Consider the following 14,364-nt stretch of genomic DNA (forward strand, 5'->3'; position numbering starts at 1 on the left):
ATATATATATATATATATATGGAGATCACAGTGATGAAGGAATATGATATTGGTGACTTTGGCTTTGGTCTGTGACTTATTTGGTAAATTAGATAAAAGAAATGGAGGTACTGGTCTGCCTTTTGGGGGGGGCAAAAAAGGAAGAAGAAAGCCCAGCTTATTCCAGTAGTACAAGAGCCCTTTGGGGACCCCTAAACCTGAAGCCTCAGATAGAACTACCGAAATGATAAGGAAGAGAGTAACTTAGAAGTGACAAATGGGAAAAATCCATGACCCAGTATGCAGACGAATGTCTTAACAATAGTTTGGTGTGAGAGACCATGGTAATTAAAGGATATTTAACACCAGAATAGCTGAAATTAGAGGAACCTTTAAAAAAGTAATGAAAGAATCTCAAAGAGCCTGGCTTGTGAAGTTATGAAATATAGGACAGATGGTAACAGTCCAGGTGCTTCAGATGCAGAGACTGAGCAATGAAACTGCACATCTCTCTATGAAAAATAACCTACATAATCTGAGGCAGTACAAGGGAATCAGTATCCACTGGACTAGTTCACAGGAACCATTGGAGATACATGGTCATTACCCATGGGGCTGGAGGACAGTAAAGGTGTCGAGTAATAATACTGGAATGATGTATGAGGAAAACAACATATGATGTCAGCTCACAGGAACTGATAGGAGTGTGTTCAACAGAGACTTGAAGAAATAGAGTCAGCAAGGGCTTCTAGAATGGTATTCAGTGTTAGCAGCTTTGCTGAGACCTGTGGTATGGCAAGATCATTATGAAGCAGGAAAGGCTGTGGAGGATCTAAGTGATTTAAACCAGCATGGAAAGAGTGTCCATAAAACACCAGCCTGTACCACCATGGACAACTCAGAGTAATTTTGAACATATTAATTTATTATTATTTTTTTAAGTCCAGTCATTAGCCCCCTCCTGGTCTACCCTCCCACAATTCTTGATCCCAATCATCCTCCTCCTGTCTCCAAGAGGATGTCCTTCCACACAGCAGGTCTTCTCACTCCCTGGGACCTCAACTTTCTGGAGGGTTAGGTACTTCTCTCACTGAGGCCAGACAAGGCAGTCTTCTGCTGCATATGTGTTGGGGGCCTCAAACAAGTTAGTGTATGCTGCCTAGTTAGTGATTCAGTGTCTGAGAGATCTCAGATATCTGGGCTAGTTGAGACTGCTAGTCATCGTATGGGGTCACACTCCTCCTTAGCTTCGTCTAGCCTTTCCCTATTCAGCCACAGGGATCTGCAACTTCAGTCCATTGGTTGGGTGTAAATATCTGAATCTCTGTGAGTCAGCTGCTTGTTGGGCCTCTTGGAGGACAGCCATGCTAGGCTCCTGTCTGTAAGTACACCATAGCATCAGTAATAGTGTCAGGCCTTGGAGCCTCCCCTTGAGCTGGATCCCAAGTGTGGGGGACAGCATACAATGACAGGGACTGCCTGAAATAGTCTGGGATGGAGACATCTTAGAAGCCCGTGGCAGCTCCTTGTAAAGAGGATGGTGTCTGGGACCCTGAGAAGCAATAGACACATCCCTCCTGGGGACCCATCATCTGAAATAAGGGACTGCCTGCAGTAGACCAGGATGGAGACATCTCAGTAGCAGCTCTTTGAAAAAAAAAACAGTTGTTCTCATTTCTAACCTTAGCCCTGTATAGATTTCATTTGTGCGTGACTATTTTTTTGGTTGGCCTTGGTGTGTATAATTATTCTATTATATCTGACTTTCTTACTTCTTTCTCTTTCTGCTCTGGTGAATTCTGTGAAACTAGATGTTCCTTGATGTAATTCTTAAACAATTAAAAATTGAGGCATAGGGCACAGCACAGCACAGTCCTAATGGCCCAGGTGCATGCTGTGTGTTCTCATCTTGGAAACAATGCAATAACTATACAATGGTAGTTCCAGATTAATGCTTGACTTGCAAAGAAAGTTTGAAGAAATTATTAGAAAATGAAATAGAGCCAACACTGGGACCCCAAGAAAGGAAATATCTATTGAAGTTATGAAATAAGTTTTGCACAACATTTAAGAGTAGTACCCGGATAAGGAAGTATAGAATACATAAAATCTTATACCAGTAAAACTAAGTCAAAACACTGAGATTCTTAGGAGAGTCATTGTTTGCAATGTACAGAAGCAGAAAGCTGGAGGAACTACTGAGTTAAGGGTTAACTTCTTTCTGGCCACTGCCTGGCAGTTTTGCCCATGTCATTTATCATTAGAGCTTCACAGGAAAATACAAGTAGCTAACCTCGGAGCCCTGAGTTCTGAAGTATAATAAGTTAAAAGTTAAAGTTTAAATAATGATAAGTTTGCAATTATTTTGGCTTCTCAGGCCTGGGAATAGGGAAGCTTGAAACTTTGGGGAACAATTGTAATTCTTAATTCTTTGTGGGATGTGGTCATTATTTTAAATTTGATTTGGCAATGATTATACAATGTCTCTTTTTATACTTGCTTTTGGAGTATCAATAAAAGACTGGGGCAAAAGAAAGGTGAAGAAGCATTTGAGGTGAATGTGGTGAGAGAGTGAGCGAGTGAGTGAGAGAGCATGAGAAGAGCATGTGAAGAATGATTGAAGAGAGAATGTGAAGAGTGAGTGAAGAGAGCATGTGAGCTGTGTGTGGAGAGTATGTGTGTGAGTGAAAGGAGAGTGCATGTGATGTGTGTGAGGTGTATGTGAGATGTGTGTTTAGAGTGTGTGTGAGAGTGAAAGGGGAACGCACAGAGGTGTGTGGAAGTGTGGGAGTTCAAGAAAAGCACACAGGAGAAAAGCAGAGTGCACAGGAGAATGCAGAGTGTGTGTAGCTGAAGCTGTAAGCGAGTGACTGAGAGAGAAAGAGAAATTTTAAGCCTTAAAAAATTGTCTGTCAGTTTGTAACCAAAAAGTAGTCTGTGTATATGTATTAAACACCTTCCAGATATCCCTGCTTCCAATTGAGAACTCTGATCCTGTGTCGAGGCTGGACCCCAACACCAAATTGGGCCCATTACTGGACCTCTTTTTCCTCGGGCTCTTCTCTATTTTGTCCCTGTAGTTCTTTTAGACAGGAACAATACTGGGTCAGAGTTTTTGACTGTGGGATGGCAACCCCATCCCTCCACTTAATGCCCTGTATTTCTACTGAAGGTGGGTTCTACAAGTTCACTCTCCTCACTGTAGGGCATTTCATCTAAGGTCCCTCCCTTTGAGTCCTGAGAGTCTCTCACCTCCCAGGTCTCTGGTACAACTCTAGAGGGTCCCTCCACCTACCACCTCCAGAGGTTGCATATTTCCATTCATTCTCCTGAACCTCAGGGCTTTTCTGCTATCTTTCCTCAACATGTGATCCTGTTCCCCTTTTCCTCTCTCCCTCCTCACTCCCACTCAAACCACTCCCTCCCTAAGCCTCTCATGATTGCTTACTTTTCCCTCCCAAGTGGGATTGAACTATCCTCACTTGGGACCTTCAGCTTGGTATCCTTCTTGAGTTCTGTGTATTGTATGCTGTACCATTTTTTTTTTTTTTTTGGCTAATATCCACTTATTAGTGAGTGCATACCAAGCCTGTTCTTTTGGGTCTGAGTTAACTCACTCAGGATATTTTCTAATTTTGCCTGAAAAGTCATGATGTTCTCATTGCAAACAGTTGAATAGTACATCATTGTGTAAATGAATCACATTTCTTGTGTCCATTCTTCTGTTGTGGGACATCTGGATTGTTTCTAGCTTCTGGCTATCATAGATAAGACTACGGTGAAAATAGTGGAACACATGCCCCTATAGTATGGTGTGGCATCTTTTGGGTATATGCCCAAGAGTGGTATAGCTGAGTCTTCAGGTAGATCTATTTGCAATTTTCTGAGGAACCTTCAGATTGATTTCCAGAGTGGTTGTACCAGTTTGCAATCCCACCAGCAACAGAGGAGTGTTCTTCTTTCTCCATTTCCTTGCCAACATATGCTGTCACCTGAGTTTTGATCTTAGCCATTCTGTTTGATGTGAGGTCGAATCTCAGGGTCATTTTGTTTTGCATTTCCCTGATGGTTAAGGACTTCGAACATTTTTTAAAGTGCTTTTTGGCCATTCCAGATTCCTCTGTTGTGAATTCTCTGTTTAGCTCTATACCCTATTTTTTTATTGTATTGTTTTTTTTTTTTTTGGAGGTTAGCTTTTTGAGTTATTTATATGTTTTGGATATTAGCCCTCTATAGGATGTGGGGTTAGTGAAGTTTTTTCCCAATCAGTTGGTTGCTGATTTATCTTATTGACAATGTCCTTTGCCTTACAGAAGCTTTTCAGTTTCTTGAAGTCCATTTATCAACTATTGATCCTAGAGTCTGAGCCATTGGAGTTCTGTTTAACGAATTACCCCTGTGCAAATGAGTTCGAGGCTCTTTCCCACTTTCTCTTCTACTAGATTCAATATATCCAGTGTATCTGGTTTTACATTGAGGTCCTTGATCCACTTGGACTTGAGCTTTGTGCAAGGTGACAAATATAGATCTATTTTCATTTTTCTACATACTGACTACCAGCTAGATCAGCATCATTTATTGAAGATGCTTTTTTTCATTGTATATTTTTGGCTTCTTTGTCAAAGATCAAGTGTCCTTAAGTGTATGGTTTTATCTCTGGGTCTTCAATTCTATTCCATTGATAGATCTGTTTCTGTATCAATACCATTTAGATTTTTATTATTATTTTTCTGTAGTACAGCTTGAGATCAGGGATGGTGATTCCCCCAGAAACTAGACTTCAATAACAACAAAACCAACAGAAAACCCACATACCTATGGAAACTGAACAACTTTCTATCTAGTGATAACTTGTCCAGGGAAGAAAGAAAGAAAGAAATTAAAAACTTCCTAGAATTCAATCAAAATGATGACACAGCATATCCAAACTTGTTGGACACAGTAAAAGCAGTGCTAAGAGGGAAATTCATAGCACTAAGTGTCCTGGTAAAGAAACTGGAGAGAGCATACACTAGCAATTTAGCAGCACACCTGATAGCTCTAGAACAAAAAGAAGCAAACACACCCAAGGGTAGTAGATGTCAGGAAATAGTCAAACTTGGGCTGGAATCAACCAAATAGAAACAAAGAGAATGGCACAAAGAATCAACAAAACCAAAAGCTGGTTCTTTGAGAAAATCAACAAGACATATAAACCCCTAGCCTAAATAACTGAAGGTCACAGAGACAGTATCCAAATTAATAAAATCAAAAATGAAAGGGGAGACATAACAACAGAAACTGAGAAAGTTAAAAAAAATCATCAGAACCTACTACAAAAGCCTATATTCAACAAAACTGGAAAATGTAGATGAAATAGATGACAAATACCAAATACCAAAGTTAAATCAAGAGCACATAACCTATCCAAACAGGCCCATAACCTCTAAAGAAATAGAAGTCATTAAAAACCTCCTAACCAAAGAAAAAAATGTCCAGGGTCAGATGGCTATATATGAAAATCCATCAATATCCATTATATAAATAAACTCAAAGGGAAAAAAACCCCACATGATCACCTATTACATTAGATGCTCAAAAAGCCTTTGACAAAATACAACACCCCTTTATGTTAAAAATATCGGAAAGATCAGGAATTCAAGGCCCATGTTTAAACATAATTAAACCAGTATACAGCAAACAAACAGCCAATATCGAGTTAAATGGAGAGATCCTTGAAGCAATCCCACTAAAATCAGGAACAAGATAAGGCTGCCCACTCTCCCCACATCTATTCATTATAGGACTCAAACTTCTAGCAAGAGCAGTAAGACAACAAAAGGAGATCAAGGGGATAGACATTGGCAAACACAAGGTATGACTATTTGCAGATTATATAATAGTATACATTAACAACCCACAAAATTCTACCGGAGAACTTCTACAGCTGATAAACAACTTCAGCTAAGTGGCTGAATATAAAATTAACTCAAACAAATCAGTAGCCTTCCTCTACGCAAAGGATAAACAGGCTGAGAAGGAAATTAGGGAAACAACACCCTTTACAATAGTCACAAATAATATAAAATATCTTGAGGTAATTCTAATCAAACGAGTGAAAGATCTGTATAACAAGAACTTCAAGTCTCTCAAGAAAGAAATCGAAGATCTCAGAAAATGGAATGTTATTAATTTTACATTCACTTTTCAAAATCAGCTTTCAGTACTACTAAGATTTATTAGGTAGAAACTTATACATTCATATTTGTTTATGTCGATAAAATAAGAGATTGAATCCTTGACTACCTAAATTTAATAAGTTTGGAGACTATGTCATCATTTAGAAGGATTCAATTCAGCTCCATAAATGACAGTGATATGTTCATTGTGATTTGTGCCCTTGTACCATTTAGAATAAATTGAGGCATATGGCAAATTTTAAAATCCTATATGCATAGAGTCTAGCATCTATTCCTTCTAGTCTTAATGAGCTAGAAAACAAACACAATGCTGTTAGCTTGGAAAGAACAAACATAAAGTGAAATTTACATGTAGCTGTACAACGAAACAATTTATTAATCTAACATTTGTAGTAATAAAATCATTTTTTAATTTGGCTCAAAGGTCTATTTTTTATGAAAGTTGATTATTACCATCAAATATTTTAAGTTTTTAATTTTAAGCAGTATTTTATATTTTAAAGAGAAATTTTATCTCTGATTCTGGTGTTTAATTGTTGCTATTTCCACAATTGTTGGGTTGTAGCATGCATGAGTCCTATTGTTGGGTTGAATTGTGGGTCCCACATCTGCCCCCCCACCCAAGAGCCTAGGGCCTGATGCTCAGAGGGACAGAGGTGTGAGAATTTGACTGTGTTCACTCCACGATGGCACCAAGCAGACTATGAGAAGCCCACTCCGTTCGGGTGGGGGAACACAGTTTGAGGTCCTGAGGGGAGTGGGAGAAGCTCTGGCTGTGTCTCTTTAGTATGAGAGTCTTGGTCTCAGCAACTCACTTGGCTGGGTCCTGGCTAGCTCCTCTTGCTTGCTTGGGTTGCTGGGCCTCCATGGATGAGAATGTATAGAGGTCATCAGCAGGATATTAGATGGCAGCTTGGTAGTTGGAAACCTTCTCCACTGTTCCCCATGGTGGGTCCCAAGGAAGAGAAATAGGCTATGGTCTTAAAATATTTATTGTCATGGTAGAAAATGAATGAAACTATACCCTCGGAATTTTCAGAGCGGGCCTGAGGTTAAATATCTTTTGCAAGGAGGAGGGTCTGGGAAGGAATGTTTAATTGGCTACATCCTCTGGCCTTTAGGTATCTCATTAATATGGAGATCTGTCTTGAGGCTTTGTGACCTGTAGTCAGACGCTCTACCTGTGGAAGGGATAGTGGGCATTGTCCTTCGAGACTGAAAGGCCCTCCACTTTATGGAGATCTTCAGCCTTGTGTCAGGAGCCTGTGTCAGGAACCTGGAGTCTGGGAGCATGGCAAAATGTATGCCATCCCTTAGGATCACCTGTGTCCCACTTGGGGCCCCTCAGGATCACCTGGGATCTCTGGTGATTTCTAGCCAGTGCTGGAGCAGAAACCATGCTGTCCTTTCACGGTCCTACACACAGTTATAGCAAATGGTTAAAAAAAATACTAAGCAGTGGAATAGAAGGTCTGCATTAGATACTGTCCAGTTGGTTTTCTTGCCCACTTGAGAGAAGCTAGAGTTATTTGGTGAAAGGAACATTAATTGAGAAAATGTCTCTATCAAACTTCCCATAAGCAAATCTGTAGTTCATTTTCTTTATTAATGATTGATCTGTGGGTCCAGCCCAGAGAAGTCAGGGTCACCCTTGGGCAGGAGGGTCTTAGGTGTTATAAGCATGTAGGATATATAAACCATGGGAAGTAAGTCAGTAAACAGCATTCCTTCATGGCCTCTTGCCACCAAATTCGTGCTGTGAGTTCCTGCCCTCTCTTCTCTCAATGATTGAATGTATTTTAAGAGTTGTAAGATGAAATAAGCCCTTTCCTCTCTAACCTGCTTTGGTAGGATTTTATCACGCAATAAAACCCCTAAGGCAGACACTAAAACAGTTATCTTCTCTCTGATTTCTCATAGATATTGACTCATGCCTCTGGGTGTTACTTTGTCACTTCTACACTAAGAACAGTGGACTTTTGTATTAGAATATAATGATTTCCCTCTCATGTGCAAGTGTGGACTAGCAGAGGGCCTTTTAAAAAAAGCAAAGTTTCTCATACCTGTTATCTTACTGGTCAACTTCTAGAATGTTATCCTTATGTACATAGCCCCAAATACTCTACTACTACCTTCTCTGTACTCTACACTACGAATAGAGAGAACAAAAGGAAGGAGAAAATCAGTTACTTTTTTTGTATGTTATTAGAGCAGAGTTAGCTAGTCAAAATAGACACTGGGAATGAATGGATACAAATCTTTTTATTGGTTGTTTATGCAACAGATAAATATTGGGATTTCCATTGAGCAGAGAGAGAAGATGAAAAATATTGAGATTCAGTTAGCAATGAGATTTAGTTAACAATGAGATAGCTTATAAAGTCTCATTTAGGATATAATTCTAAAGTTATAATTTGCAGTTATAACTTTTAGTTAGGGCTGTTCTTTGGAAAGAGTTACTGGTTTATTATTAAATAAAGATTTGCTACTACCAGATGAAAAGTGGAGTCTTAATATATGTAACCACATGTCTCATTGTGGTACATCAGAAAGCTTTTTAAGGATTTCCTTTAACTCTTCACTAATCTATTTTGAGCCATACGAACCTGCCAATATTTTTGTAGCACAGAATATGAATTCTATGTTTCTAATGTAGTGTATTCATATACTTTCTCTAGAAGGTAGGTACCAAATATAAAACAAAAATTATTGATTAACTTTACAAGTCACTGTTCCTAAATGCATAGTTGTTATTTTTTCTAAAAAGGCTTTCTTCTTTAGATCACTATTTTTGAAGGAATCCATCATTGTGAAAAACATCAATGTTATAGAAAAAGATCTTGTATACTTGTACCAGAAATATGAAATTACTAGAACCAGTCTGACTGGGACACATATATGACTGAAAGATTTTTTACAAGATGACTTATTATTCACAAAACAGAATTGCAAGTTGTTTTCTCTTCTTTTATCTAAACCAAGAACATAAAACTGACTTGAGACAGCACATTGAAATCTCCTTCGTATGTAACTGAAGATTTGTTGATTCAGCTAGAGGGGAAAGGCCCTTTACCTTACTGCATTTTGTAGCTCTTTAGAGCGGTATTTACTCAAAATGATCTCTTAAGCATAAGAGCTTATCTGGGACAAAACATACTTTTGAAGGTGACTGCTGTATCTTTCCATTTATTGAAGTTAAAATAATTTTCAAGCAATATTTTATTTGGGTGTATGAACTAATGGAATGTTTTGTTTCTTCCAAACCAAATGAAAATAGCAAAAGAATTACAGCATCTTGAGATAATAGTTGCTTGTAGTGAACACGAGACTTTACTATAATACTCTATCTACTTTTGTGTACATTAGAAATGGCATCTATTCAATAGATAATTCAAACATATTTAGGTAGAAGACAATGATTATATTATTTCAGATAAGCATAGTATTGTTTCAAAATGTAATAAAGAAAATAGTTGTATTTTTGATTGATTATTCAGACCATCATACAACAGTGTTTTAAGGTCAATGAGTCTTATTTACCTTAATGTTCATAATGGCTTGGCACTGAGTGATTTTACCTGTTGAATCCAACTGAAAACAAAAGTTTGTTGAGCATACTGCAGAATAGGGATAAGCTAAACAGTAACCTCAGTACTGATTATAGAGGGCCATGGCGGTCTCCACTTTGGATAAGTACTTGTTTGGTTAGGATGAGTTTATTTATATGTAGTTTCCTAACATCTAATTCTACTTTGTAAGGACAGGCAAGTCCAAATTAGCTGTTATACAGTTTTATGAGGTTATTATGAGTTATTGCATACATAATTTACATGTGAATGAGTGTCATGCAAATAAGGGTCATACAAATAAGGGCATTCTTGATTGGTGGCTCTTTCTCATTCAGTATCCACACTCCCTGGGTTAAACTGGAAACTAGGTAAAGTTCTATTACATTCCAGGAGTTGGACAAGAAAATGTCACATAGCTGCATTTGTCAAGATAGAGGGAGTTAGGAAATGAGGAGTCTATGCTGATGGTAGCTGAAGGTCTTGAGTGAGGATGACAGCATCAGTTATAAATCTGAAACTAGACAAGTATCTTTATGATATTCTTGATTGTTGTCTTGATAAGATTTAGAATTACCACAAATTACCCAACATTCCCATACTGCAAAAGTATGTGATGGATTTCTCAATTAGATTGATTGACTTGGGAAGATTGTAGGTCTCATGTCCCTGATAGGCCATTGTGCACCAGCAGTCTCAGGGTTTGGAGGAGATGGGGATTAGGGTCTCTCACAGCAGTAATCATAGCAGCTATAAACAACCTGGGAGAATGTCTAGGAGGACAGTTCATTTATTGAAATGGTAGGGCTCGCTTAAATAGCTCAAGTCAGGAGGGAGGGGATGAAAAAGGACAAGGGAGGAAATGCACCTAACTTGCATATGCAGGCCTGATTGAAGATAGGCAAATATTAATGACATGCCCATTCAAATACCAAAGCACATGAGAGGAGGCAGGGATTTTCGAAGTGTATCAGTTAGATTAGCAGACTGCTAGTCCCATGACTTCTGAGAAGCCAGTTCTCTGGAGGGGAAACAGAAGCCTATCTTGATCTTTGATGACATGGTCTTTGTCTCTTTGTCTTTGTTTAATAGGGCCCACTCCTACCTTGCTCTATGAGAGCTTGTCCAGGGTATGGGCAGTGCTCTACCATCCTTCATCTGGTTTGGAAACCCATAGAAGGTGATGATAGCATCTCGTGGACAAAAATCCTGGACTAAACATAAAAGAGTAAATTGTGCAACAGTGTTCATCTCTTTTTCTATTTTCTTATTTTCAAAGCAAAATGACCATTTACCCCAAGCTCTTGCTTCCATGTCTTCTCCACCGTGATGGACTGAACCTTTGAAATGTAGGTACATATAAATATTTCTTCCCTTTAGTTACTTTTGTCAAATATTTTATCACAGAAGAGTAACTGAGAGACCAAATATTTTGGGTTCAGACTACATCTTAGAGAACCTGACCTAAGTTTGAACTCAAGTAAACTTAGCAGGCTGGTACCTAGCTCCAGTTTCCAAGTTACCCACCCCCAACCCCAACAAAACCTGAACCTAGCTCCAGTTTCCAAATTACCCCCAACAAGACCTGCATCTTTAGGTTATTCTCCCCTCAAGAAATCCAGCCTTTAGCATTGGTTTACAAGTTAATTCCTAAGAAATCTGCTCTTTTAGGTTACAAGCTTACTCCCTTCCTAATAACCACCAATTAGGAGGAAAGCACAAGTTAAGTTTATGATTTGGCTCTCAGCACCAGCCAATTATGCTTAAGGCCACAGTAGCACCCCAATTAGATGTTTGCCAGGCTAGAAACAGTCACCCCTCACTTGCTACTTTGTATAAAACCTTGTCTAGGTGAATGTTCACGGCTTTTCTCCACTGGAACCATTCAGTGGGTCAGCATTGAATTAAGCCTGAGCTAGTTCAAATAAAGACCCTGGTGTGATTTCATCAGATTAGCTCCTGACTGGTATTTCGGGGTTCACAAACACTTCCTTGGACTAAGACAGTTTCTACTACTAAATCTGGCCTAGAATACAGATTCCCATTAGAGTAAGGGCAAATAGGAAGGAAAGAAGAATTGATGGGACCCAAGAAAGTCTAAAAGGAAGGAAATCCTATTGTGTTTTAAGGAATGACAATAATTCCGTTTGGTCTCACACTTTGACCTGCATACCTTCCTCACAACAGTGTCAATGTCTCTTTAATGATTCTCTGTGGGGGTTGTTTTCATTTCTATACTTCTGCTGGTAATCCCTCCAAGAAGGCTCAAGATATACCAATCTGCATGGTTCTGAAGGATCATCTGGCTACCATGATTATAGGCAAAAACTGTATGCCTGATACAATCAAAGTATTCCTAATGTTCTCACCACTGTGCTTGAGGACTTGGGGGCAGAGAAGAATTGTGTACAGTTATAGCTGAATAGCTTTAGCATATTCATAGAAACAAATATAAAAGTTTTGAAAGTCTTACTTTGTTTATTTTTTCTTTTCTTTGTCCTAAACAGATTGAATTGGCAATGTTTCTGCATTAATTTCATATTGAGGGATAGTATAACTGTGTCTTTGTTACTTCACACCAAAATTTCACATCTATTTGCAAAATAGATAAGGCAACAATTAACCTTCGTATTGCGGATTAGAGTAGTGACAGGAGAATGTTTGGAGGGCATTCAGTATATTACAACACAGGAATGAAGTTACAATGCAGACATGTTTGAAAATCAACACTAAAGTAGTGGTGTGCAAATGTCAGTGTTAAGATTGGTTACCTGAGGCTTTGTGAAAATGCAAAATCTCATTCTTTGGTGGGGATTGAGATTTGGAGTTGGCAACAAGTAGGTGAGGTTGATGCCACTGGTTCATAAACTGAGCCACAGGTTAAGGCATTGGTTTTCAATGTCTGGATTGTTTCGGTCCTGCTCTAGAAACTGATGATGGGTTGTGTCTGAGAAGGGTCCATACCATAAGATTTTCAAAAGGTCGCAGGTGACTACATACACAACAAGGCTTGCAATACTCAGTGTAAAATCTCAGGAATTATTAGTTTAACCATGAGTTTTTTTATAGGTATCATCAGTATGGTCCCTTTTTTGCCTATTCTCCATCACCCATTAAAACTCAGTCCACTCTGGTTCAGATCCAAGCATTGGGTAGTGAGAGGTAGAATTAGTAGTGATGATAAAAAGTTAAGGAAAGGACCACCAGGGAATTCAGGAAGCCTGAGTTTGGGAAGATTGGGTACAAAGCATTCAAGGAGTGATGAAGAAAAACAGAGCGGAAACACAACAGGTGAAATCCCTATGGAAACATGACATCACAAAACTTGCCTGAAGTCTTGGGTCTGATACTAAGAAGAGCAGTTAAAACAGTAATCTACAATTCTGGTAGCTGGGACAAGACAACCACAGACACAACTAAGAATTTCCCCTTTAAAGTATGTGAGATGACATGGTTAGTAAATATAAAACAAAGACACTGAGTAACAAAATATGAATGTGAAATCTTTTCTAAAACCATATCACAAAGGAAATTAAAAATTAGTCTCAGACGCTAGTAGCCATGGGGATGATAAAGAATAGGAAACACATATCACCTGCACCAGGTACTCTTCCACATGATTTACATGTATTAACTTACTTAGTCTCTGTTACCACCAAAGGACAGCCATGTGCCATGTTGACATCTGAGAGCTTTGAAGAGCTGGATGCACCCCTTGTCTGGGCATTGTGGGAGAGCTGGCTTTGCACATCGCCAGCTGCAATAATGAGGACAAGGGGCCCTGCACCTTGCTCAGGAAGCACAGCAGTGCTGGTCCTGATTGTCAGAGTTTCAGATGAGCTGGCTCCCAAGGATATGAGTGTGGGTCACCTGGTCCTGCCACTCATCTGACATGTAGTGGTATGGGTGAAGAAGAGATTTCCTTCTCCCTTGCACATGCCACCGGAGGCAAGTGAGAGTGTTGGCCTCAGGGTCATGAGAATGGGAGAGCAGGTACTGCCCTGCACCAGCTGCAGCACTCTGGAGAGTGGACCCTGCATCTCAGCTGGGCAGCACAGTAGAGCTGACCCTGGTGCCAGGGTAAGGGGTAGCCAGCCCTGAGGTTGTGAGTGTGGGAAAGCTGGCCCCACAATGTGTCTGCTATAGCACTTGGAAGAGAAGGCCCTGTACTTTGCATGAGCAGTACAATAAAGCTGGCCCTGTTGTGGTGGGCATGGGTAGGCCCTAGGGCATGAGAGCAGGAGCTATAGAACTCTGTCCCCTTGCCAGGTGTGGCATTAAATGAACTAGCCAGGGCAGTGCTGGAGAGCCTGTTGTGTTGGTCTGTGTGTAGGAGAGGTGGCAGGGTGATCAGTTCAACTACCACCCAGGCCCAGATCCAGGGCTTTGATTTGGTTCACTCCAACATCTATCCCATCTATGGCCTGCTAGAGCATATGGAGGGCCTGGTCCTATACATCCAAAGCTGCAGGATCTCTGCGACACAGGGCAACAAAATATATGAGAGAAGTCTCAGTGAGGAAGGTGGTTGCCTATGCTTTGGGTGTGAAGCAGCAGAGAGCTAGGCAGAATACAGGGTTTAAATACAGTTCTCTCTCTCTCTCTCTCTCTCTCTCTCTCTCTCTCTCTCTCTCTCTCTC

The sequence above is a fragment of the Grammomys surdaster genome, unplaced genomic scaffold (assembly GCF_004785775.1).
Source record: "Grammomys surdaster isolate TR1022 unplaced genomic scaffold, NIH_TR_1.0 195, whole genome shotgun sequence".
Lineage (NCBI taxonomy): Eukaryota > Metazoa > Chordata > Mammalia > Rodentia > Muridae > Grammomys > Grammomys surdaster.